General features: G+C 53.4%; 1 protein-coding gene across 4 annotated transcripts in view; it reads right to left on the bottom strand.

Annotated features, from left to right (window-relative positions):
* Positions 1-25162, bottom strand: part of HIVEP3 (HIVEP zinc finger 3) — a 364404-nt gene that overhangs the window by 249148 nt on the left and 90094 nt on the right. Inside the window, exon 1 of one of the 4 annotated variants that reach the window (XM_071576496.1) lies at positions 4240-4303. The exons of the other annotated variants lie outside the window; for them this stretch is intronic. The gene's annotated coding sequence lies outside the window, so the exon portion shown is untranslated. Of the gene's footprint in view, positions 1-4239; positions 4304-25162 lie in introns of those variants that run through there. 4 annotated transcript variants of the gene reach the window in all.

Genomic DNA, 25162 nt, shown 5'->3' on the forward strand with positions numbered 1-25162 from the left:
CACTAAAAAAAAAGAAAAAAAGGAAAAAAAGATTGTGACTATTTCACTGAATGTTTTTCCAGGCTGAGATATCCAGGAGCTCAGGCCCATCCTCTGAGGAAACAGGAATCTTCCCTCCCTGATGGCAGCACCTGCACTTTCCAGGCCCTGCATGGACTTCAGGGGGTTTCACTCAAACAAAGGCAACTGAATCTTGCTGATCATTAATCACAAACTTGGCACCTTGGAAAAATCCATTTCTCTGGAAAACACACCTTTGGAAAGCAAAGAGAGGCTGTGATGGAACAGCAGAGTCAGTCCCAGGGTGGTGGGGGAGGTGATGCCCTTGGACACAGGTGGGGATCTGCATCCCTAAAAGAGGATTAATTGGCATTTTCTCAGGGACAATCCACTTCCCATCAGTAGGAACAATTTATGAACCACTGAAAACCTGAAAAATAGTTTTCTATTGAGATATTTCTCCTGTCTAGAGCCACCCTCCTCTGGCTGCATCTGTTCTACATTTTTATGGGTTTAACTCTTCAAACTCCAACTTATTTCCTTAAAGAACCTGCACATTCCAAACCCCCCAAGACTCATCTTCACTGAGTAAATGCTTTGAAGAAGAGCAGCTACACTATTTGTGTTCCCACTGTCACCACTCAGCAAACACAGATCTCCTTTCTTGCTTTCTCAAGTTCCAACTGAGGAAAGCAACATATTTACCTGGAAAACCCAGAGCTCCTTGAAAACAAATTATTATTCAGTAGGAGCAGCCAGAGAGAACTGAGTGAGGTCTGAATATCCAATGGAGCATAACACAAACAAAGGGAAAAGGAAGAGGGAAAAAAAGGGAAAGGAAAACACTGTGCTGGCCCAGAGCTCTCCAGCTTGTGTTACACACCAAGCACCAAAATTCCCACTGCATCAGGGATGGACTTCTGGCTTTGTCCTCTCAGAGACACAGGAGGGGATTTCAGACTCCAAAGAAGCCTTTGAAGAGCCCCAGGGGCAATGGGAAATAAAATAAAATCATCCAGAAAGACAGCTGGGAACCACGGCAAGAGAAGGAAGAGATGCCTGGCAGGAGGAGCTCATTGCCATGAGATAAACAGGGAAGAGCAAAGGAGGCATCAGAGGACCTTCTTTGGCCACCCAAGGTCTCAGCAGCTCACAGGAGGCAGGGGAAGGTTTCCCAGGCCAGGGAGCACCAAAACCTGCACAATCCACCCCAAAGATGAGCAAGGAGAAAACTCCACAGCATGGAACAGCCAGGGGAGGATATTTTATGATTTCTGGGATTGTTCCACAGCACACACAGGTGAGCTCTGCACTGAGCCTACCTGGGAACATCTCCAGGGCAGGGCAGGAGGGGCAAATCCCAGCCTGGCTTTGGAAAAGTCGGTCCTGGAGGGGCAGGGTGGGCTTTTCTCTATCAGCCATCAAGAACTGCTGTTTAGAGAAGGACAAAGGGCTGCTCTGTCCTCGCCAAGGGGAGCAGATGGGCAGCAACAACACCCACCAGGCCTTGGGAGAGTGGCACCAGGGAGCCCATCTGTGCTCTGCCTTCCTAAACACACCTCCAAGCCCTCAGAGCTGGGCTGGCACACCGGGAGGATCCCAGGGAAAGGAGGGGCAGGCACTGATCTCTGCCCTGAGGGGACCAGGGACAGCACCCAGGGAATGGCTGGAGCTGTGCCAGGGCAGGGACAGCACCCAGGGAATGGCTGGAGCTGTGCCAGGGCAGGGACAGCACCCAGGGAATGGCTGGAGCTGTGCCAGGGCAGGGACAGCACCCAGGGAATGGCTGGGGCTGTGCCAGGGCAGGGACAGCACCCAGGGCATGGCTGGAGCTGTGCCAGGGCAGGGACAGCACCCAGGGAATGGCTGGAGCTGTGCCAGGGCAGGGACAGCACCCAGGGAAGGGCTGGAGCTGTGCCAGGGCAGGGGCAGCACCCAGGGCATGGCTGGAGCTGTGCCAGGGCAGGGACAGCACCCAGGGAAGGCCTGGAGCTGTGCCAGGGCAGGGTCAGGTGGGATCTCAGGGAAAGGTCCTTCCCCCAGTGGGTGGGGGCACTTTGGGGGCACACAATGGAAGGAAGGGTTGAAGCCATTGGAGAGTGTCCAAAGGAGGGCATAGAGATGGTTCAGGGCCTGGAGGGGCAGCGTGTGAGGGCACTGAGGGCACTTGGGGTGTTCAGCTGGAGAAGAGGAGACTGAGGAGAGACCTCAGTGCAGTTCCAGCTTCCTGGGGAGGGGCAGAGGAGGGGCAGGCACTGAGCTCTGCTCTGTGGGGACCAGGGACAGCACCCAGGGAATGGCTGGAGCTGTGCCAGGGCAGGGACAGCACCCAGGGAATGGCTGGAGCTGTGCCAGGGCAGGGACAGCACCCAGGGAATGGCTGGAGCTGTGCCAGGGCAGGGACAGCACCCAGGGAATGGCTGGGGCTGTGCCAGGGCAGGCTCAGGTTGGATCTCAGCAAAAGGTTCTTCCCCCAGAGGGTGGTGGGCACTGACCAGGCTCCCCAGGGCAGTGGGCACGGCCCCAAGGCTGCCAGAGCTGCAGGAGGGTTTGGATGATGCTCTGGGGCACAGGGGGTGACTCTTGGGGCTGTTCCTGTGCAGGGTTGAGGGTTGGACTGGATGGTCCTTGGGGGTCCCTCCCAGCTCAGCACAGTCTGGGACTCTCTGGAGCTGAGGGATTGTATCTGCCAACAGGTACCAACATACCTGAGTGCCCACACTGGCTCTGCCCACAAACTGGGTGCAGAGTGGGAAGTGGGAAGGCAGAACATTTCCAGTCTCTGCTTAAACTCCATTTTTCTTCATATTAAAACCTGACCTGTTTTTTAGTCTGTGCCAAGTGACACTCAGGGCACCCCAGAGGGCTCTGAGGGACAGGGTGGGATTGTTGGGGTGTCTGTGCAGGGCCAGAACTTGGACTGGATGATCCTTGGGGGTCCCTCCAACTCAGCACATCCTGGAATTCTGTGACTCAAGGTAGAGGGGCCAGTGGAAACTCCTCCCTGCAGAAATTCTGCCCGGGTCAGTCACACCCTGCCCAGCCCTTGGGGATGGAAGTGGGAGGGTGGGACAAAAAGGGGAGCAGAGCAGTTGCTGGGGATGGATTGGAACAGCCAGTCCAAGCAGTAATGACACTGTTTGCAGGATTAATTAACCCTCCTGTTATCAAAGCATCTGAGATTCCAGGCTGGATAGTTCTCACAACACAACATTCCCAGAGAGACAGACAGTTCCCAGCTAAGAAGTCACACATGAGGTGGGAAGAGACAGATGTGACCCAAGGGAGGGACACCCTGAGATTGGGATCTCCGGAGCTCTGCTGGGCAAACCCCCCCAGTTCAGCTCCTGCCCAAACCAAGATGCTGGAAAATGTGTCTGAGGGTGCAGAGCCTGCAGCAATTCCACTAATTATGGGGTTCTCTGCACTCATTTTGTAGTTCCATGAGATGTTTGTGCTGTGGAATTCACCTGAGTTTGATTCTCCACCAACCTGCTCCTTGGTGCATGAAGGCCCTGCCCAGGACCCCTCTGGCAGCTCTTCCCATGGGGATTTGAGGAAGGAAAGGTCCCTCTTGCACCAGTGGCTCCAGGAAGCCTCAGACCTGTCCTTCAGGAGCCCATGTGGAGCATGGATTGGGCCAGAGAGAGGGAGATGTTGCTGAAGCCAATACAAGTCTCTTTATTTTCTGAGGCACACCCAGGGAAGGAGATCTGGGAAGTTCCTGCCTGTCTGACAAGTACAAGGAATTTCTGGACCACCCACAGAGATGAAAGTGAAAGACTCCTGAAAATAATCACTAATTGAACAACAAATATGAATCAGCAACATGTGTGTGTTTGAGAAATGGGTGAAGGGCAACAGATTTCTTGGGAGAGGATAAATTTAAGAATTTGGTCCATTCCATTTCTTTGTTACAGATGCAGTCAATGAACTGCACCTAAAAACTCCTACTGGGGTGTCTGTGCAGGGCCAGGAGTTGGACTGGGATGATCCTTGGGGGTCCCACCCAACTCAGGAGATTCTGGGATTTTATGATTCTCTGAACTGACTGAGGGAGAGTATCTGAAGGGGTTGTGAGTGCACAGTGTGATGTATCATCAAAACCCCCATAATGGGGATGGATGTGGGGAATTTATCAGTAAAATCTTTAAAAAGTGACTCTGCAGGTGTTTTGCAGCCTGAGCACTCAGGAGGTTCAATAAAACACAGTGAGTCTCACAGGCAGAATGTACTCACCCAAATTTGGTCCTGATTTAGCTCTGCTGCTTGGGGAAAAATGGAGTTACATCCTGAACCTTTGGCTGCTCCTCCTTTGGGCTGTTTGCTGCTCACACCAATGATTGGACCTTGGACAGGGGGAAAAGCCTGAGGTCAAACACAGGCACAAGTGGCAAACTCCTAAGGAGCAGAAATCTTATTTTAATAGATTCCTACCAATAAAAGAAAGAGGGGATGAGTGTAAGGAATTTCGACTAAATAAACCTGAAGGGAAGTTCTGGCCAGGTGGGGGTTGGTCTCTTCTCCCAGGCACTCAGCAATAGGACAAGGGGGCACGATGGGCTCAAGCTCTGCCAGGGGAAATTGAAGTTGGAGAGCAGAAAAAAAACTCTTTGCAGAGAGAGTGCTCAGGGATTGGAATGGGCTGCCCAGAGAGGGGGTGGATTCCCCATCCCTGGAGGTTTTTCAGCTGAGCTTGGCCGTGGCACTGAGTGCCATGATCTGGTAAAGGGACTGGAGTTGGACCAAGGGTTGGACTTGATGATCTCGGAGGTCTTTTCCAACCCAATCCATTCTATGATTCTGGGATTCTGGGATTCTGGGATTCTGGGATTCTAAACTGCATTTTAAGCAGCATAAACATCACCCAGAATTGTCTTCAATGGGCTCTGTAGGGGCCCAATCCAGCCCAGTGACAGGGACAAGAATCACAGAATCAATAGAATTGATTTAGTTGGAAAAGACCTCTGAGATCATCAAGTCCAACCCTTGGGCCAACTCCAGTCCCTTTACCAGATCATGGCACTCAGTGCCACGGCCAAGCTCAGCTGAAAAACCTCCAGGGATGGGGAATCCACCCCCTCTCTGGGCAGCCCATTCCAGTGGCTGATTAGAAGAGTGTCACTAACTCTGGTGGGAACAAGAACACTGTCCAGAATGGAACAAACCCCCCCAGCTGCTCTGCAAAGGTCCTGTGAAGGTGTTTCTGCTCTGAGCACAACCAGCTCCTTCCAAGAAGAGCTGAGAGCTCCCTGGGCAATGGGAATAGAAAGGGGAGCACCACACACATGATGCTGTAGGGTACAAAATGTGGGTGGCAAAGACAGCAGAGAGAGCCAGGGGGCACTCAGGGCAGGGACAGCCTCGTGTGGCACAGCCCAAGCAAGAAGAGCTGGGTGTGAAAGCACCAAGAGCCAGCAGAGCCCACACCCCTCCTGCACCTACAGAGGCCTTGCCTTAAGCTGTGCCCCCAGATGGTCCTAAAGTCCAGCTCAAAATATCTTTAATCACAAAGGAAGTGAAGTGACAACTTAATTGTGATGCAGAATGAATGCACAGCCCTCAGGCACAGTTTGGGATCCCAGAAACACAGAATACCCTGAGCTGGAATGGACCCACCAGGACCACCCAGTCCAACCCTCAGCCCTGCACAGGAACAGCCCCAAGAGTCACCCCCTGTGCCCCAGAGCATCATCCAAACCCTCCTGCAGCTCTGGCAGCCTTGGGGCCGTGCCCACTGCCCTGGGGAGCCTGGTCAGTGCCCACCACCCTCTGGGGGAAGAACCTTTTGCTGAGATCCCACCTGTCCCTTCCAAGTAGGTATCCTGACAGTTGCTGTGGCATAATAAAGGGATTAGGAGATACATTTCTTTTTCCTGGGCTTTTATTTATTCTCCAGTGGTGCATCCCCCACCAATAACACCAGGTAAGGTATTTATTTACACAGGGAAAGAAAGAAGCTGAAAGCAAAAGCATTTTCCAGCCAAATCCATAATCCATAATCCCCCTTTCCTCTGCAGACACCTCTGCAACTCTCTCAAAGAGGGCAACACTTCCAAGGGGTTGGGTAATCAAAGGGGAGGGTTTGGATTTGAAAGTTGTGGAAGGCAGAGGAGCAACATGTTCAGAAGGAGCAGGGAGAGGCAGGACCTTGGCCAAGGGTCACTTGGAGCCACACACCCCCCTTGGGGAGGAAAACCCTTGGGTCTTCCAAGGGAAACCCAGATGTTTGTCTCCACCTTCACAGAATCCCAGAATTGTTATAAGGCTGGAAAAGAGCTCCAAGGTCACTGAGTCCAACCATCAGCACAGCAGCACCATGTTCACCACCAAGCCATGTCCTCAGGTGCCACACCACACGAGTTTGGAACCCTCCCAGGGGTGGGGACTCCACCACTGCCCTGGGCAGTCAGTTCCAGTGCTCTACACCCCTTTCCATGAGAATTGTTTCCCGAATATCCAATCTAAACCTCCCCTGGTACACCCTGAGGCTGTTCCCTCTCCTCCTGTCCCTTCTCACCTTCCAGTGGCCCAAGTGCACAATGAAAGCTGAGCCCTGACTTGGCAAACCTGAGACACCAGAGATTCTGCCACAGAAACCCTTCTGGGATGGGCACAAAACTCCAGCCAAGCACCTTTCCCCAGCTCTGACCAGAACCACAGAGAGAGAAGTGACTGTCTTGTGTCTATGTGAGGTTCAAACTGTGAAATTCTATTAAAAAAAGAATTAAAAAAAAGAGGGAGAGGAGGGGAGGGGAAGAGAAGGTTTGGGAAGGGAAGGTTTGGGAAGGTTTGGGAAGGGAAGGTTTGGGAAGGTTTGGGAAGGGAAGGGAAGGTTTGGGAAGGGAAAGTTTGGGAAGGGAAAGGAAAGCTTGGGAAGGGAAGGTTTGGGAAGGTTTGGGAAGGGAAGGTTTGGGAAGGGAAGGTTTGGGAAGGTTTGGGAAGGTTTGAGAAGGGAAGGTTTGGGAAGGGAAGGTTTGGGAAGGGAAGGGAAAGTTTGGGAAGGGAAGGGAAAGCTTGGGAAGGGAAAGTTTGGGAAGGTTTGGGAAGGGAAGGGAAAGTTTGAGAAGGGAAGGTTTGGGAAGGGAAGGTTTGGGAAGGGAAGGTTTGGGAAGGTTTGGGAAGGGAAGGTTTGGGAAGGGAAGGGAAGGTTTGGGAAGGTTTGGGAAGGGAAGGTTTGGGAAGGGAAGGTTTGGGAAGGTTTGGGAAGGGAAGGTTTGGGAAGGGAAGGTTTGGGAAGGTTTGGGAAGGGAAGGTTTGGGAAGGGAAGGTTTGGGAAGGGAAGGTTTGGGAAGGTTTGGGAAGGGAAGGTTTGGGAAGGGAAGGTTTGAGAAGAGAAGGTTTGGGAAGGGAAGGTTTGGGAAGGGAAGTTTTGAGAAGGGAAGGGAAAGTTTAGGAAGGGAAGGTTTGGGAAGGGAAGGTTTGAGAAGGGAAGGGGAAGTTTAGGAAGGGAAGGTTTGGGAAGGCAAAGTTTGGGAAGCAAAAAAGAAGCAACAGGAAATACTGTTAATTAGTCTGTCCTGGCCTCAGGTGGCTTTTAATATAATCATGGAATGGTTTGAGCCAGGAGGGACTTGAAAGCTCCTCCTGTTCCACCCCCTGCCATGGGCAGGGACACCTTCCCCTGGCCCAGATCGTTCAACAGATAATACTGATATAGCAAACAATATACCTGGGCTCTTCCAGCTCTCCCCAGCACTCTGGGCTTACCCAGTTTCCAGGATTTGCACCCAGAGCCCTGTGGCAGGAGGGGGTGTGGGGCTCTGCAGCTCAGCATGGGAGGGCAATACAGACATCCCAGTTCTGCCATAGACAGGGAACTGCACAACAAAGAGCAGCACCAGAACAAGCAGGAAAAAATAAAGCCTAGAAAAACTCAGTGGCTTGGATTTTTCCAGTTGTTTTCCAAGAGCAGCCCACACGTCATCCCATCCCCCCACTGGTGAAGTTTGGGCTCTGTCTGAGACAGATCTTGGTGATTTTATTTCCTCCTCTGCCCAAGGAACAAAAGTGCTGTTCATTCGCTTGGCCAGTCTGGTGTTCATTAATATCTGGGAGTTTTTTCCTTGGCCCTTGCCATTTGGCCATGGAATTGTGTTTGCTGCAACAGTTTGGAGGGAGCAGACAATGTTTTCTGTTTTCTGTTTGGGGCAGATTTGCTTGACCTCAACTATCTCACAGTCAAAGTCATCCCTGTTCCCTGTGCAGTCGGTGGAGAAACGGAGCAGGACCTTCCCCTCTGTGCTGGGTGTTGAGCCAGAGGGGCTGACCCACCTCCAGCAGCTCTGGGAGTTCTCAACAGGTGCCCAAATTGAGACCATTAAATTAGGTGAAGTTAATTCCTTTTTCAAGTTAAAAAAGCCCCAAACAACAACACAACAACAATTAGTATGAAAATGGAGGGTGTTAAACCCCAGGGCTGCAGAATCTCCCCTTCCAGGACATTCCTTGCTTTGCAGCACCTTCTTCTTTGGAAAGACTTGACCAGAGAGGCCAAGGGTGGACCTTCATGCTCCTCATTCCCAAAATCCAGGCTGGTTTTAGGACACCACAGTCCCTGACGACACTGCACTGACTTGTCCTCCTCCTGCTGCCTCTTTCCTGGGGGTTTGTAGGAGAAGCAGGAGCAGAGGAGAAAACCTTGGGCTTGTTGGGCTGTTCTCTCTTGCTCTACTCATGTCTATCCAAACATTCAAAACATCATCTCTAAGCCTCTCATCTAACACTTTCCCCAGGTAAAAACAGACTGAAAATTTTCCTTTTCCCCATCTGTAAGAACATCCAGCCTGGCAACACTTGCTCTTCAGCTGTGCCTTGAAGATGCCCCATCAGCCCCCAGCCCCTCCAGGAGACGTGGCCTGCAGAGCCCTTGACAGGACTCTGATCAAACACAACCAAAAGGGAACAATTTGGGGCAGGAACACCCAGCCCTTGCCCACCCCATCAAAGCCTGAAGTGCATTTACTCTGTGCACAAACTTTCCTTTTATGGACCAAAGGAACACCTTCCCAGAGACCTCCCAACCCTCCTGAGAGCCTTTGGAAATGCTCCTGCTGCTCCTCCATGTCCTCCTGGTGCCACGGGAGCCTTTCCAGCTGTGCTGAGCCTTTGCCACGCAGTGTCACACAAGCAACACCACACCCCCTACTCTCCTCTTGCTCTGCTTCCTTACAGGTTTCACACCCACTTGAACATTTGGGCCACTTAAATAGCAAGGAAGGAGTGAAATCATGCCCAGACACAAAGCCACCAGGGGAGGGGAAAAAACAACCAGCCACTATTCCTCAGCTGGAAAATCTTTCTCTGCTGGTTGGGGTTTTTCAAGTTTATGAGTTTGAGCTGTGCAGCAATTTTGCAGCTTCAGGGTGGCTGCTGAGCAAGGAAACAGGTTCCTCTCTCAGTCCCTGGTTTATTCCAGTGGATCTGTGTCCCAGTTCAGCAGGTGGGCCCAGTTTGTCCCTGTGTGGGGGTGACCAAAGCTGGGCATTCCAAACCCTCCATTCATTGCCCAGCAACTGTTCCCAAGGGCCCATTGGCAGCAGCTGCCCAGGGCACAGCTGAGCCCTCAGGCTGGGAGCTGGCTGGGAAAGAAGCCTGGCAGAGGAGCTGGGAGAACTGCCCTGCAGGGAGTCCTTGGCACCTCCACACCCACCTGAGGGCTCAGCTCTGCCCATGGGCCAGCAACCATTCCAAAATCCCCCCTGACTGCCAGAGTCAGATCCCCCAGTGTGGAACTCCCTGCCCTGGGGGAGGCACTGGGGGCTCCCACCCAAACCTGAGGGGAGACAATCTTGGCCTTTGGGGACTTCTGGGACCACTCATTGGATGCAGAGGAGGAGCAGCCCCTGGCCAGGAGGAGCCACCACTCTGGCCCAGACTGTGCCATCATCTGCACCAACAGGTTTGTCCCTTCCTTTTCCTTTGGACTCAGAGGAACCACGTGGGGCTCAGCACAGGGGCCACCAAACCCCCCTGTGTTTGTGCCCCAGGGGGCTGGGTTAGACTGCTGGGCTTGGGGGTTAAACCCAATTTCTCTTTGTGCCATTGCATTTATTGTAACATTGTTATTAAATTGTAACTCTGACTTATCATCTCTCTTGTTTTGGGTCCATTTCTCCTCCAGGTTCACCTTTCAACCAGCCCAGTGTAGCCAACGGCACTTTCTTGAAGAGCAACACCTTGTGCAGGAGGATTAAACTGGAGGTGGGTGAGTGGTGCTGACTCTGATTGTCCCACCAATGTTGGTCATGCCTCACATTGCAGAGGTTTGCCCAGTCACTGGGAGCTTCTCTGAGCAGGAATTCCCAGCCCCAGGGGTAGGAGGAATCTCGAGGAGCAGCCACAGGCTGGGATGTCACAGGTGCCGTCACCAGCAGTGTGTGAGGGCACAGCAAACACCAGGTGTCTCCTCCAAGGAGCAGATCCCTGTCCAGCTGTGGCCATGCCAAGTGATCCCAGAGCACCAGCAGGGCTGGAAAACCAGCCAGGCTTGGCACTGCTGGGCACCACAACCACCCTGAGCAGCCAGAAAAGCTGAAAGGGGCTGGATGGCACTGAGAGCACTGGGAGGAGCACCGGGAGTACTGGGAGCACTGGGAGTGTGGAGCACATGTGGGTTACAGCACTGGGAGCACTGGGAGCGTGGAGCACATCTGAGTGATGGTACTGGGAGCACTGGGAGGAGCACTGGGAGTACCAGGAGGAGCACCAGGAGCATTGGGAGCGTGGAGCACATGTGGGTTACAGCACTGGGAGCACTGGGAGCACTGGGAGGAGCACTGGGAGTACCAGGAGGAGCACCAGGAGGAGCACCAGGAGGAGCACCAGGAGCACTGGGAGTGTGGAGCACATGTGGGTTACAGCACTGGGAGAGTGGAGGACATCTGAGTGATGGTACTGGGAGCACTGGGAGTGTGGAGCACATGTGGGTTACAGCACTGGGAGCACTGGGAGCGTGGAGCACATCTGAGTGATGGTACTGGGAGCACTGGGAGGAGCACTGGGAGTACCAGGAGGAGCACCAGGAGCATTGGGAGCGTGGAGCACATGTGGGTTACAGCACTGGGAGCACTGGGAGCACTGGGAGGAGCACTGGGAGTACCAGGAGGAGCACCAGGAGGAGCACCAGGAGCACTGGGAGTGTGGAACACATGTGGGTTACAGCACTGGGAGAGTGGAGGACATCTGAGTGATGGTACTGGGAGCACTGGGAGCATGGAGCACTTCTGAGTGATGGTACTGGGAGCACTGGGAGTACCAGGAGGAGCACCAGGAGCATTGGGAGCGTGGAGCACATGTGGGTTACAGCACTGGGAGCACTGGGAGCACTGGGAGGAGCACTGAGAGGAGCACTGGGAGTACCAGGAGGAGTACCAGGATGAGTACCAGGAGGAGCACCAGGAGCACTGGGAGCGTGGAGCACATGTGGGTTACAGCACTGGGAGCACTGGGAGGAGCACTGGGAGGAGCACTGGGAGTACCAGGAAGAGCACCAGGAGCATTGGGAGCGTGGAGCACATGTGGGTTACAGCACTGGGAGCACTGGGAGCAGCACTGGGAGGGGCACTGGGAGGGGCACTGGGAGCACTGGGAGTGTCCAGCACATGGGGGTTCCAGCCCTGGGAGGTGATGCTGGAGCTGTGCTGCCCTTGGGGGCTCAGAGAATTCCCTATCCCAAGGGGTTTTTCCTATTGGGTTTCCCACACCCCACAGGAAGGGAAGGCTGAAGGGGCTCAGAATGAGCACTGAAAATGAGGCTGGCAGTGAGGAATCCTGGTGGAGCAGGTGAGAAAAGGGTGATGGAGAGGGTACTAAACTCAGGCTGGCAGGGAGAGGAGGGAGTGCAGCCACATCCTGCTGCCCTTTTATGTTTGGATTTTAATTTACAGAGTGGGACTAAGCTGCACTGCCTTTCCAAGGGCAGGAGCAGGAGCAGGAGCCTCCAGGAGCCCTTCCTGCAATCACATGAGAAAATGCAGCATCCCAAGCAGGCTGATGGCTGTGGTTGCTCTTTGAATTCCTGCCTGGACTCTCAGTAGGAAAATATGAACTTTTATTGGACTTCCACAGCACAACTCCATCCCTATTTCAGAGACTCATAAAACACCACATAAATTGTAGGTTGGGATGCAAACTGTAGGGCAAGGCTTGGAGCAACCTGGGCTGGTGGAAGGTGTCCCTGCCCATGGGCTTTAAGTTCCTTTCCAACCCAAACCATTCCAGGATTCTGGGATTCTGTGACATGCTCCTTGCCCTGAGGAGCAGCACCAGCCACAGAAGATGCTCAGGGGCAGAAAGTGATGGAGGAGAAACTCAGGATGGACCATGAGAATGCTGGGAATGCCCAGCAGCCTTGATCTTCTCTATGTGGGGAGCAGGCACTGATCTGTGATCTGTGGGACCAGGGACAGCACCCAGGGAATGGCTGGAGCTGTGCCAGGGCAGGGACAGCACCCAGGGAATGGCTGGAGCTGTGCCAGGGCAGGGGCAGGTTGGATCTCAGCAAAAGGTCCTTCCCCCAGAGGGTGGTGGGCACTGACCAGGCTCCCCAGGGCAGTGGGCACGGCCCCAAGGCTGCCAGAGCTACAGGAGGGTTTGGATGATGCTCTGAGGGACAGGGTTTATTAAAGAACTTGTGCTTATTTTCTTCCTGCCCCTTCCCCAGCTGTGCTTTCCCCTCAGCAGCCTGTTGGTGCTTTGCTGAGTTGGTGGGACCTCCCTGTGCTTCTGCAGAGCAAGTTCTGATCCTCAGGGAAGCTTTTCTGTAATTGGGGGGACCTTCACATAAGGGACTGAGCTCATCTCTGTGTGAGCAGGGACAGCACCCAGGGAATGGCTGGAGCTGTGCCAAGGCAGGGACAGCACCCAGGGAAGGGCTGGAGCTGTGCCAGGGCAGGGACAGCACCCAGGGAATGGCTGGAGCTGTGCCAGGGCAGGGACAGCACCCAGGGAAGGGCTGGAGCTGTGCCAGGGCAGGGGCAGGTTGGATCTCAGCAAAAGGTTCTTCCCCCAGAGGGTGGTGGGCACTGACCAGGCTCCCCAGGGCAGTGGGCACGGCCCCAAGGCTGCCAGAGCTGCAGGAGGGTTTGGATGATGCTCTGGGGCACAGGGGGTGACTCTTGGGGATGTTCCTGTGCAGGGCTGAGGGTTGGACTGGGTGGTCCTTGGGAGTCCCTTCCAGCTCAGCACATTCTGGGATTCTGGGATTCCAACTCCATCTTCCAGCAGGAGCTCAGTTGGCTCTCCGAGTGTTTCCTTTGGGCGTTTCATCCCATCCCTTCTCCCTGGAAGGGCAGAGAGGAGCCCTGCACATCCCAGGATTCCCTCAGCACATCCCAGCATCCCCCCAGCACATTCCAGGACCCCCCCAGCACATCCCAGGATCCCCTTAGCAAATCTCAGGATCCCTCCAACACATCCCAGGATTCCCCAACCACACCCCAGGATCCTCCCAGCACATCCCAGGATCTCCCCAGCACATCCCAGGATCTTCCCAGCACATCCCAGCATCCCCCCACCACATCCCAGGAACCCCCCACCACACCCCCGGATCCCCCCAGCACATCCCAGCATCCCCCCAACACATCCCAGCATCCCCCCAGCACATCCCAGCATCCCCCCAGCACATCCCAGCATCCCCCCAACACATCCCAGCATCCCCCCAGCACATCCCAGGATTCCCTCAGCACATCCCAGCATCCCCCCAGCACATCCCAGGATCCCCCCAGCACATCCCAGGATCCCCCCAGCACATCCCAGGATCTCCCCAGCACATCCCAGGATCCCCCCAGCACATCCCAGCATCCCCCCAGCACATCCCAGCATCCCCCCAGCACATCCCAGGATTCCCTTAGCAAATATCAGGATCCCTCCAGCACATCCCAGGGTTCCCCAACCACACCCCAGGATCCTCCCAGCACATCCCAGGATCCCCCCAGCACATCCCAGGATCCCCCCAGCACATCCCAGCATCCCCCCAACACATCCCAGCATCCCCCCAGCACATCCCAGCATCCCCCCAGCACATCCCAGGATCTCCCCAGCACATCCCAGCATCCCCCCAACACATCCCAGCATCCCCCCAGCACATCCCAGCATCCCCCCAGCACTTCCCAGGATCCCTCCAGCACGTTCCCAGCTCCGTGGCTGGGAATTTGTTCCCTGAGTGCTGGGAGGCAGCAGAGTTTCTATTCCCAGCCAGCAGACAGCAATTAAACAGCCTGACCCCAGAGCCTCAATTACAGCTGAGCCGCACAAGGGGCTGTTTACCAGCCAGTTAACCCTCAATTATGGATCCTCCCAGCGAGGCCCCCAGCCAGCAAAGCTCTCAAAAATACCCACTTTCCTTGGGAAAACAAACCAGGCACGTTCTGTTACTATCTCAGGTTGGTTATTAGGGGCCTGTCATCAGCTCTCCCACTATTTCGACCAGGTCCTGTTGCATTACCTGTTCTTGCTTAATTTTAACTTTCCCTGAGCATTTTGCTCCTGTATTGGAACACAACAGCACAACAGATCATGCTGAGAAACCTCCCAGGACAGCCCAGAGAAGAGGGGAAAATTATTTGGGGGTGGAAGAAACACTCCAGAATCATCAGCTTGGTGAAAGCCACACTTATTTTCCAGAGCCACTGGTGCTTGAAGTCAAATGCTGCCCCTTCCACGATCCCTCCCATAGTCCACAGAGCTCAGATCAGCTGCTGGGAGGAGTATAGACCTATTTTTGGCTGAAATGTGCTTCTTTTCCCCCATTCAGCCAGAACAGGGTGTGATGGGCACCAAGGCACCCAGTACTTCTGTGCCAGCCCCAGGGAATGCTGCCCCTGGAGGGAATTCTCCACCTCAGGTTACTCACAGGCCCCAAGGTGGGTTCAAAAGTTGCATTTTTTGCAAAGTCAAGTGCACAAGCACCTGATCCCTCTGGTTCAGACACACACTGGTGTGTGCCATCCCCTGATGGGATGGGAATGGGATTTACAGCAGAACTGCACCAAAGGTTGGACTTGCTGACCTTGGAGGTCTTTTCCAACCCTTAAGGATTCTGTGAGTCCATCATTTCAAACTGCCATTGCAGGTGGCACCCCAGAGCCCTCAGGAGAGCAGGGAGGTCCCTGCAAACACTTCTGGAATACCTTTCCATGTGCAGGAAGGTGCCAGCAGGTGAAGGGACGTTCAGTGCAGTGAATGGATGGCCCAGGAATTCAGCCTTTAACACACATTCCTCCACACAGAGTTGAAATACAACATATTAACATTCCTGGGCTGTAAAATTGTCACCAAAATTTGCTGAGATTGTTAAGACAAGAAATGCTGCAGCATAACCCAGCCAGGCCCATTATTTCTGCTAGAAACAGTGGCCCAATGCCACCCACTCAGCCATCAGCTCCCACTCAGCCTTCATGTCCTTCCCCCGTGCAAGGCAGAGGGCCAGGAAGGTCCCCAGGTGGTGGTTGGGCACACAAACATCCTCATGCCAAACAAAGTGCCCTCAAGGAGCAGAGCTGGGGGCTGGAAGTCCATTGAACCACAGCAGGGGTGGTGGGGGGCAAGTCCAAGGAGAGGGAACTGATGGTCCAAGCACCCTCCTCCTATTTCCCTGAAAGGGCTTCTTTCCCCCTCCAAACATTATTGACGTGTTTTATGGAGTGTTGCCCTCCCAGCAGCAGGAGGAAATCCCTTGGGGATTGCCATGGGAAGGGATGTACCTGGAGAGCTGGAGAGGAGTGTGGGAATTCCACAGCCAGGCAAGACTCAGAGCCACTCACTCCTGATGAACCGATTTTATACATGCTTATTAATATTGATTATTTTTTAATAACAAGAAATAGCTCTTTGTTCAGGGTCAGGGGAGAGCATCTTACCAATCACCATCTGCCTGTGGAGCTGCACAAGGTTCCCTCACCCTGAAGCTGCACAAGGGTCCCTCATTCTGGAGCTACAAGCAGTTCCTTCACCCTGGAACTACACAAGGGTCCCTCACCCTGGAGCTGCACAAGGGTCCCTTATTCTGGAGATGCACAAGGTTCCTGCACCCTGGAACTACAAGAGGGTCCCTCATTCTGGAGCTATAAGAAGTTCCTTCACCCTGGAACTACACAAGGTTCCCTCACCCTGGAACTGCATGAGGGTCCCTCACTCTGGAGCTACACGAGGTTCCCTCCTGGAGCTACATGATGTTCCTTCATTCTGGAGCTACAAGAGGGTCCCTCACCTGGAACTACACAAGGTTCTCTCATTCTGGAGCTACACGAGGTTCCCTCATTCTGGAGCTACAAGAAGTTCCTTCACTCTGGAACTACACAAGGTTCCTTCATTCTGGAGCTACAAGAGGTTCCCTCACCCTGGAACTGCATGAGGGTCCCTCAACCCGGAGCTACACGAGGTTCCCTCCTGGAGCTACATGATGTTCCTTCATTCTGGAGCTACAAGAAGGTCCCTCACCCTGGAACTACACAAGGTTCCCTCATTCTGGAGCTACAAGAAGGTCCCTCACCCTGGAACTACACAAGGTTCTCTCATTCTGGAGCTACAACGAGGTTCCCTCATTCTGGAGCTACACGAGGTTCCCTCACCCCAGAGCTCCAAGAAGTTCCCTCGCCCTGGAACTGCACAAAGTTCCTTCCCCTGGAGCTCCACGAGGTCCCTTGAGCCCAGAGCTACCCCCTCACCCTGGGTCTCTGCTCCTCCATCAGAGAAGTTTATATTCACCCCTAGTTTGGGATCCACTTTGAGATCAACGGGTGGAAAGCACAATTAATGTTACTGCTTTTACTGAAGGAAAGCAGTGGCACAAAGCACTGGAATGACACGACATTCCCGAGCAAAACTGGGAAACAAAGCAGCTTTCAGGGCTGGGGGAGAGGCTTTGGGGCCATGTGCACAGTGCCCCATGGAGAATGTCATCCCTCTCCATCTCTGGGCACAAGAGTGTCCTGCCAGCTGGGTGTGAGTGAGGAGCCCTCAGGGAGCAGCCCCAAAGCAGGAGCTGCTCTGACCATCAGGGGAGGCAGAAAGAGGATGCAGAGAGCAAAATCTGCTGGTTCCCACCTCAGCCTGTGCTGCTGGTGCCTGTTCCTACACCCCCTCCACACACACACACAAATGCATTCACAACTGCCCTGCCCCAAACTCGCTGCACAATCAAAGCCTCAGTGCCAGGGAAGGAAGAAAAGAGCCTTTTATTCAGGGCACTGCCCATCAATGGGCACTTTATGGCCAAATCGAGGCACATGTTTCCCAAACTTAGAGCTGCAGTGGGGGCAGAGGGGGGAAAAGGGTTCCCTCCTCTGCCATTAACACTTTTATATGCAGGGCTGGGAGCTGGGCAGGGGATTCTGCTGGAGCACCTGAGACAGAGGGGAGGGAGGGAGGGAGGGAGGGAGGGAGGGAGGGAGGGGGGGAGGGGGGGAGGGATGCATGGATACATGGATGGATGGATGGAGGGATGGATGGATGGATGGATGGAGGGATGGATGGATGGATGGATGGATGGATGGATGGATGGATGGATGGATGGATGGATGGATGGATGGATGGACGGACGGATGGATGGAGGGATGGATGGATGGATGGATGGATGGATGGATGGATGGATGGATGGATGGAGGGATGGATGGAGGGATGGATGGAGAGCTCCACTCTGCAGGCTGACCTGTCTGGAAAGCAGCCCCTCTGGGATGGAGCCAGGCTGGGAGAGCTGGGGGGTCACCCGGAGAAGAGAAGGCTCCAGGGACACCTGAGAGCCCCTTCCAGTGCCTAAAGGGGCTCCAGGAGAGCTGGAGAGGGACTGGGGACAAGGGATGGAGGGACAGGACAAGGGGAATGACTTCCCACTGCCAGAGGGCAGAGATAGATGGGATATTGGGAAGGAATTCCTGGCTGGGAGGGTGGGCAGGCCCTGGCACAGGTGCCCAGAGAACCTGTGGCTGCCCCATCCCTGGGAGTGTCCCAGGCCAGGCTGGACAGGGCTTGGAGCACCCTGGGCTGGTGGGAGGTGTCCCTGCCCATGGCAGGGGTGGGACTGTGTGACCTTTAAGGTCCTTTCCAACCCAAACCTTTCCATGGTTCTGTGACACTCTGACAACCCTGCACATTATCACGTGAAAATCCTTTCCCAAAATTGAAAGGAAGGAATTCATGGCATATCCAATGGAAAGGGCCATCACAAGGATTCCTCCTTCCTGTGGCCACTCCCCAAAAATGTCATGAGTGACCCCAAATTCTCCTGCCCATGTCTGTGCAGAAGCACTGGCTGACCTGGCAGCTAAAAGTGCTCCTCAAAGCTCCAGTCACTGACCTTGCCCAAGAGTTTGAAGCACTTGAAAACCTCCTTTATTGAATAAATCCACTGGAGTTGCTTCAAGGAATTTATGGGGAGACTCCATTTTACCCTGGCACAACTGTAGTTTTGCTGTTTTACCACTTTTTGTCATACAAATAAATACACTGATAAGATAATTTTACCCCCTTAAGTTCCAGAGTATAAGGATAGAGCAGGAGGGGAAAACAGAACTGTGGGAATACCTGGAAAAATCAACTAAAGGCTGGAGAAGAAGAAGCAAACCTTGTGCTGCAGGAACAAGGATCCCAGGACAGGTGGCAGCAATGCCAGGCAAGAGTTTAGACTGAACCCCCCCAAAAATGATGACACAAAGCACAATTTCAGCACAAGACTCACAGCTCAGGGGGGAAATTCAGCCCAGCTACTTTCCCCTTTGCAGGGGTTTCCTTCAGTCACTCTTAGAGTGGGACCCAACCCCATAAACTCAGGATTTGGAGTTCCTTCTGTGATTTCCCACCTTCCCATCCCCTGTTTGCAGGATTTGACTGCAGCAAGTTTTTGATTTTTTTCTCTTTCCACCCTGGCACAGGTTATTTTTTTACACCTATTGCTCATCCCCTTCCCTGTTTTAATGGGAATTTCCCTACTTTGCCCTGCACATCCAGCACCACCCTTGAAGACACCAAGAGGGAGCTTTGCTTTGCCTTCAGGGCATTAAACATCCCTGCAGATGCTGCTGCTGGCTGGGCACTGCTGGGAAATCAGGGATAATTCATTTATCTGGAGAGCCACTCCAGGGCTGCAGAACTCGGGCACCAGCCTGGGAGGGCAAAGGCTCAGTGGGCAGGGAGATTAAAGTGGGAGATTGGCTTGAAAATTCAGACTGAGGAGGAGCCTCTCTTTGCATCCTTCTGTTTCATGAGCAACATTTCACTCCATTCCACGATTTCCTTGTTCACTTCTTTACATTTCACCTCATTTCATGAACAATTCAGAGAGCTGAGAATGCAACTTGAAGCCAATCCAGAGGAGCAGAACAAAATCCAACAGCACAGGGCTCTGTGCATCCATTTTTAAGGTGCTGAAGAAACATTTTTACACCTCCTGCCCTCACCAAACATCACATTTCCACAGGGCCCCTGCAAGTGGTTTAATAACTGTGCTCCCAAAAGCCCAGCCACAAATCCCCAGCAAACACCCCAAATCTTTGCTGCCCCTCAGCCCTGAGCCAGCCTGAAACAAAGCAGCAAAGCCACAAAACCTTCTGATCTGAGGCCTCCAGCCCTGCAGGACATGGCTCATGTCAATTATGTCACAGAGGAAAATCACATTGTGACACAGAACGAGATTAAGGAGAAAATAAATAAATAAATAAAGTCTTAATAGCAGCTCAGCATCTTCAGAACATTGAAAGCAATTTTTGATCAATCCTGGCCGGCCCAGTGGGCAAAGGGTGATGCTGGGAGGAAGAAATCTCTCATATCTGGAGAGGAATGGCCTTGCTATGAAGGCTGACAGTTCTGAGGTGCTGGAGAGAAAAATCCACTGTAATTGGAGAGCAGTGAGAGGGAGGGAGAGCTCACAGCCCTGTGACAGCACAGAGGCAAACAGCAGCACTTGGGTGTTGGGACTGGAGATGTGCATGGACAAGTGAGCAAATCCCAGTCCCAGAAATGAGATGGACTCTGTCCCAGTTGAGCAGGTGGGCCCAGTTTGTCCCTGTGTGGGGGTGCCCAAAGCTGGGCATTCCAAACCCTCCATTCATTGCCCAGCAACTGTTCCCAATGGCCCATTGGCAGCAGCTGCCCAGGGCACAGCTGAGCCCTCAGGCTGGGAGCTGGCTGGGAAAGAAGCCTGGCAGAGGAGCTGGGAGAACTGCCCTGCAGGGACTCCTTGGCACCTCCACACCCACCTGAGGGCTCAGCTCTGCCCATGGGCCAGCAACCATTCCAAAATCCCCCCTGACTGCCAGAGTCAGATCCCCCAGTGTGGAACTCCCTGCCCTGGGGGAGGCACTGGGGGCTCCCACCCAAACCTGAGGGGAGACAATCTGGGGCTTTGGGGACTTCTGGGACCACTCACTGGATGCAGAGGAGGAGAAGCCCCTGGCCAGGAGGAGCCCACCACTCTGGCCCAGACTGTGCCATCATCTGCACCAACAGGTTTGTCCCTTCCTTTTCCTTTGGACTCGTGGGAACCACATGGGGCTCAGCACAGGGGCCACCAAACCCCCCTGTGTTTGTGCCCCAGGGGGCTGGGTTAGACTGCTGGGGTTGGGGGTTAAACCCAATTTCTCTTTGTGCCATTGCATTGATTGTAATATTGTTATTAAATTGCAACTCTGACTTATCATCTCTCTTGTTTTGGGTTCCTTTCTCCTGCCAGTTTCCCTTTAAACCAGCACAACAAGGAAAGGTATTTATGCACAGAAAAGTTACAATCATGATGTTTATCACACTAAAATCCCTAATTCCAAGCAGCAACTTCCCCACTGTGCATTGGCAGGAGGGCAAAATCCCCGGGGACACCCTGGCAGTGCCAGGGCTGGCTGTGCCCTCACCAAAGGGCCACCACCTCCTCAGTGAACACCAGCACCAGGCACAGCAGGAGGGGCAGCAGGGAGGGAGAATCCCCCCACACCCCTTGGGGAATTCTCAGGGATCAGGGGAAGGGCAGGATGGTCCAAGCACAGCCCTTCATGTCAGTTCATCCCTCAACACTCACAGCACCCAAGGAACTCCCAAGGACCCAGAAAGAAAGGGTTAAAAAGCAAAGAGAGCTGCCAGGAAAGTCCTCCCAGCTCAGTGAGCAGCTCTGCTCACAGCTGGGGCAGCCCCTCCACGCTTCAACAGGCAGGAAGAACACTTGGAGATGCTCCACCTGCCCCAAACACCAGTTGAAGGGTCTGCAGGAGAGGGGTGGAGAAGGAGCAGCACTGGGAGGAAGGTGTGACACACAGAGGAAGGTGTGACACACAGAGGAAGGTGTGACACACAGAGGAAGGTGTGACACACAGAGGAGGTCTCACTTTGCACCTCCAACGGGGGAGACTCCACCTGCCTCTGGGAGTGCTCACACTGAAGAATCTTGCACAGAAAAGTAAGAAATTTCAGGTCCCTTCTAAGCCAGGCCAGCCTGTCTTTCTCTGAGTCTGTGAGTCCATGACTCTGTGATTCCATGACTTTGTCATTCTCTATTTTTATGATTCTCTGGCTCCATAATTCTCTGATTTTATGATCCTATGATCCTGTGATTCTCTGATTTTATGGTTGTATTATACCATTATTTTATCATTCTCTGATTTTGTGATTCTCTGATTCCATAAATCTCTGATTTTATGACTCTAAAATTCTATGATCCTGTGATTCTTTGATTCCATAATTCTATGATTTTATGATTCTCTGATTCCATAATTCTCTGATTTTATGAATCTGTCATTCTATGATTCTTGATTCTCTGATTCCATAATTCTGTGATTTTATGATCCTATGATCATATGATTTTATGATTTTATTATACCATTATTTTATCATTCTGTGATTTTATGATTCTCCAATTCCATAATTCTCTGATTTTATGACTCTAAACTTCTATGATCCTGTCAGTCCATGATTCTGTGATCCCATGACTTTATGATTCTGTGTTTTTATGATCCCATATTCTGTGTTTTTTGATCCCATGATTTATGATTTTTATGATTCCATATTCTGTGTTTTTTGATCCCATGATTTATGACTTTTATGATTCCATATTCTGTGTTTTTTGATCCCATGATTTATGACTTTTATGATTCCATATTCTGTGTTTTTTGATCCCATGATTTATGATTCTGTGATTTTATGATTCCATTATGCCCTGATTTTATGATTGTCTGATTTTATGATTCTCTGATTCCATAATTCTATTATTTTATGATTCTATGATCCTATGAGTCCATGATTCTCATTATGATTCTATGACTTTATGATTCTGTATTTTTATGTCTCCATAATTCTATGATTTTATAATTCTATGATTCTGTGATTTCCATGATTTTATGATTCTATTCTACCATGACTTTATGATTCTCTGATTCCATAATTCTCTGATTTTATGACTCTATGATCCTATGAGTCCATGATTCTGATTCTGATTCTATGACTTTATGATTCTGTGATTCCATGACTCTATAATTCTATGATTTTATGATTCTGTGTTTCTATGACTCTATAATTCTATGATTTTATGATTCTGTGATTCCATGACTCTATAATTCTATGATTTTATGATTCTGTGATTCCATGACTCTATAATTCTATGATTTTATGAGTCTGTGTTTCTATGATTCTGTGATTCCATGACTCTATAATTCTATGATTTTATGATTCTGTGATTCCATGACTCCATCATTCTATGATTCTGTGACTTTATGACACCCTGACCCCCCAATTCTCTGATTCTCCAAGCCCATGAGTCTCTGATTCTCTGAGTCTGTGATTCCATTAAACACTTGCCACAAGACCTGCCCCAAACATTTATTACATGGCCAAGAGTCCAAAGTCCTTCACCTTCCAAATATCATTGGCCTGAAAGAATCTTTTTGCAATAAACTCTATTTTTTTCCAGCCCTTTCCAGTGTCCAAGATGGGCCTCTCAGAGTGGGTGAGGAGAGGAAGATCATGGTGTGGGGTTTGGTGGCACCTGCAGTGCCAGGTTGACCTGGCAGCAATAGCCAGGGCCTCGCTGCCCACCCTGTGGCACAGAGGGGCACCAGTGGCAGCACCTCCTGTGGAGCAGAAGGTGCAGCCCCAGAGAGAGCCAGGGCAGAGCTGGAGGAACGTGGGGAGGTGCTAAATCTGTGCCTTCTGTCTGGCAGTGCCCGCAGGAGGGGGCAGAGCAGGGACACTGAGGGCACCTCCCCATGGCTGGCAGTGCCTGCAGGAGGGGGCAGAGCAGGGACACTGAGGGCACCTCCCCATGGCTGGCAGTGCCCGCAGGAGGGGGCAGAGCAGGGACACTCAGGGCACCTCCCCATGGCTGGCAGTGCCTGCAGGAGGGGGCAGAGCAGGGACACTCAGGGCACCTCCCCATGGCTGGCAGTGCCTGCAGGAGGGAACAGAGCAGGGACACTCAGGGCACCTCCCCATGGCTGGCAGTGCCTGCAGGAGGGGGCAGAGCAGGGACACTCAGGGCACCTCCCCATGGCTGGCAGTGCCCGCAGGAGGGAACAGAGCAGGGACACTCAGGGCACCTCCCCATGGCTGGCAGTGCCTGAGGGAGGGGGCAGAGCAGGGACACTGAGGGCACCTCCCCATGGCTGGCAGTGCCCGCAGGAGGGAACAGAGCAGGGACACTCAGGGCACCTCCCCATGGCTGGCAGTGCCCGCAGGAGGGGGCAGAGCAGGGACACTGAGGGCACCTCCCCATGGCTGGCAGTGCCTGAGGGAGAGGGCAGAGCAGGGACACTGAGGGCACCTCCCCATGGCTGGCAGTGCCTGAGGGAGGGGGCAGAGCAGGGACACTGAGGGCACAGAGCAGGGACACTCAGGGCACCTCCCCATGGCTGGCAGTGCCCGCAGGAGGGAACAGAGCAGGGACACTCAGGGCACCTCCCCATGGCTGGCAGTGCCTGCAGGAGAGGACAGAGCAGGGACACTGAGGGCACAGAGCAGGGACACTCAGGGCACCTCCCCATGGCTGGCAGTGCCCGCAGGAGGGGACAGAGCAGGGACACTGAGGGCACCTCCCCATGGCTGGCAGTGCCTGCAGGAGGGGGCAGAGCAGGGACACTGAGGGCACCTCCCCATGGCTGGCAGTGCCTGCAGGAGGGGACAGAGCAGGGACACTGAGGGCACCTCCCCATGGCTGGCAGTGCCTGAGGGAGGGGGCAGAGCAGGGACACTGAGGGCACCTCCCCATGGCTGGCAGTGCCTGCAGGAGGGGGCAGAGCAGGGACACTGAGGGCACCTCCCCATGACTGGCAGTGCCTGCAGGAGGGGGCAGAGCAGGGACACTGAGGGCACCTCCCCATGGCTGGCAGTGCCTGCAGGAGGGGGCAGAGCAGGGACACTGAGGGCACCTCCCCATGGCTGGCAGTGCCTGCAGGAGGGGACAGAGCAGGGACACTGAGGGCACCTCCCCATGGCTGGCAGTGCCCGCAGGAGGGGGCAGAGCAGGGACACTGAGGGCACCTCCCCATGGCTGGCAGTGCCTGAGGGAGGGGGCAGAGCAGGGACACTGAGGGCACCTCCCCATGGCTGGCAGTGCCTGCAGGAGGGGGCAGAGCAGGACCAGGCTCTGCTCAGGGGCCCAGCAATGGCACAGGAGGAACAGGCAGGAACTGATGCCCAGGGAGTGCCACCTGGACAGGAGGAGGAACTTCTTTGCTGTGCAGTGACCCAGCTCTGAGCAGAGACCAGAGAGGGGGTGGAGTCTCCTCACTGGGATATTCCAGACCCATCTGGACACCATCCTGTGCCAGGTGCTCTGGGATGGCCCAGGTGGGACCCGATGGGCACTGTGGTCCCTCCCAACCCAATCACCCAGTGTGGGATTCTGGGATTCTCTCACCCCCTTCCCACATTCCACTACCCCTAAAGAGGCTCCCCTTAGGAGCACCATGTTCTTCCTCTCCTCTCCCACTCTGAGAGGCCCATCTTGGACATTAGAAAGGGCTGGGAAAGATCACAGAGTGTTTGTTGCAAGAAGGTGCTTCCAGGCAGGTGATACTCTGAAGATGAAAGGTCCCACCTGTGCTCTCAGAAGCATCTGCAGAGTCCAGAGGGTGTTTTAAAGACCAAAGATTCCTCTTCCATTCCCAACTGGATTTTCATTTAAAAAGCCAGTTTAATTCAGGAGATGGTGCCCAAATGAGCCTCAGAATGTCCTCCCATCCACCAGGAC

Source organism: Pithys albifrons, chromosome 24 (assembly GCF_047495875.1).
Source record: "Pithys albifrons albifrons isolate INPA30051 chromosome 24, PitAlb_v1, whole genome shotgun sequence".
Taxonomy (NCBI): Eukaryota; Metazoa; Chordata; class Aves; order Passeriformes; family Thamnophilidae; genus Pithys; species Pithys albifrons.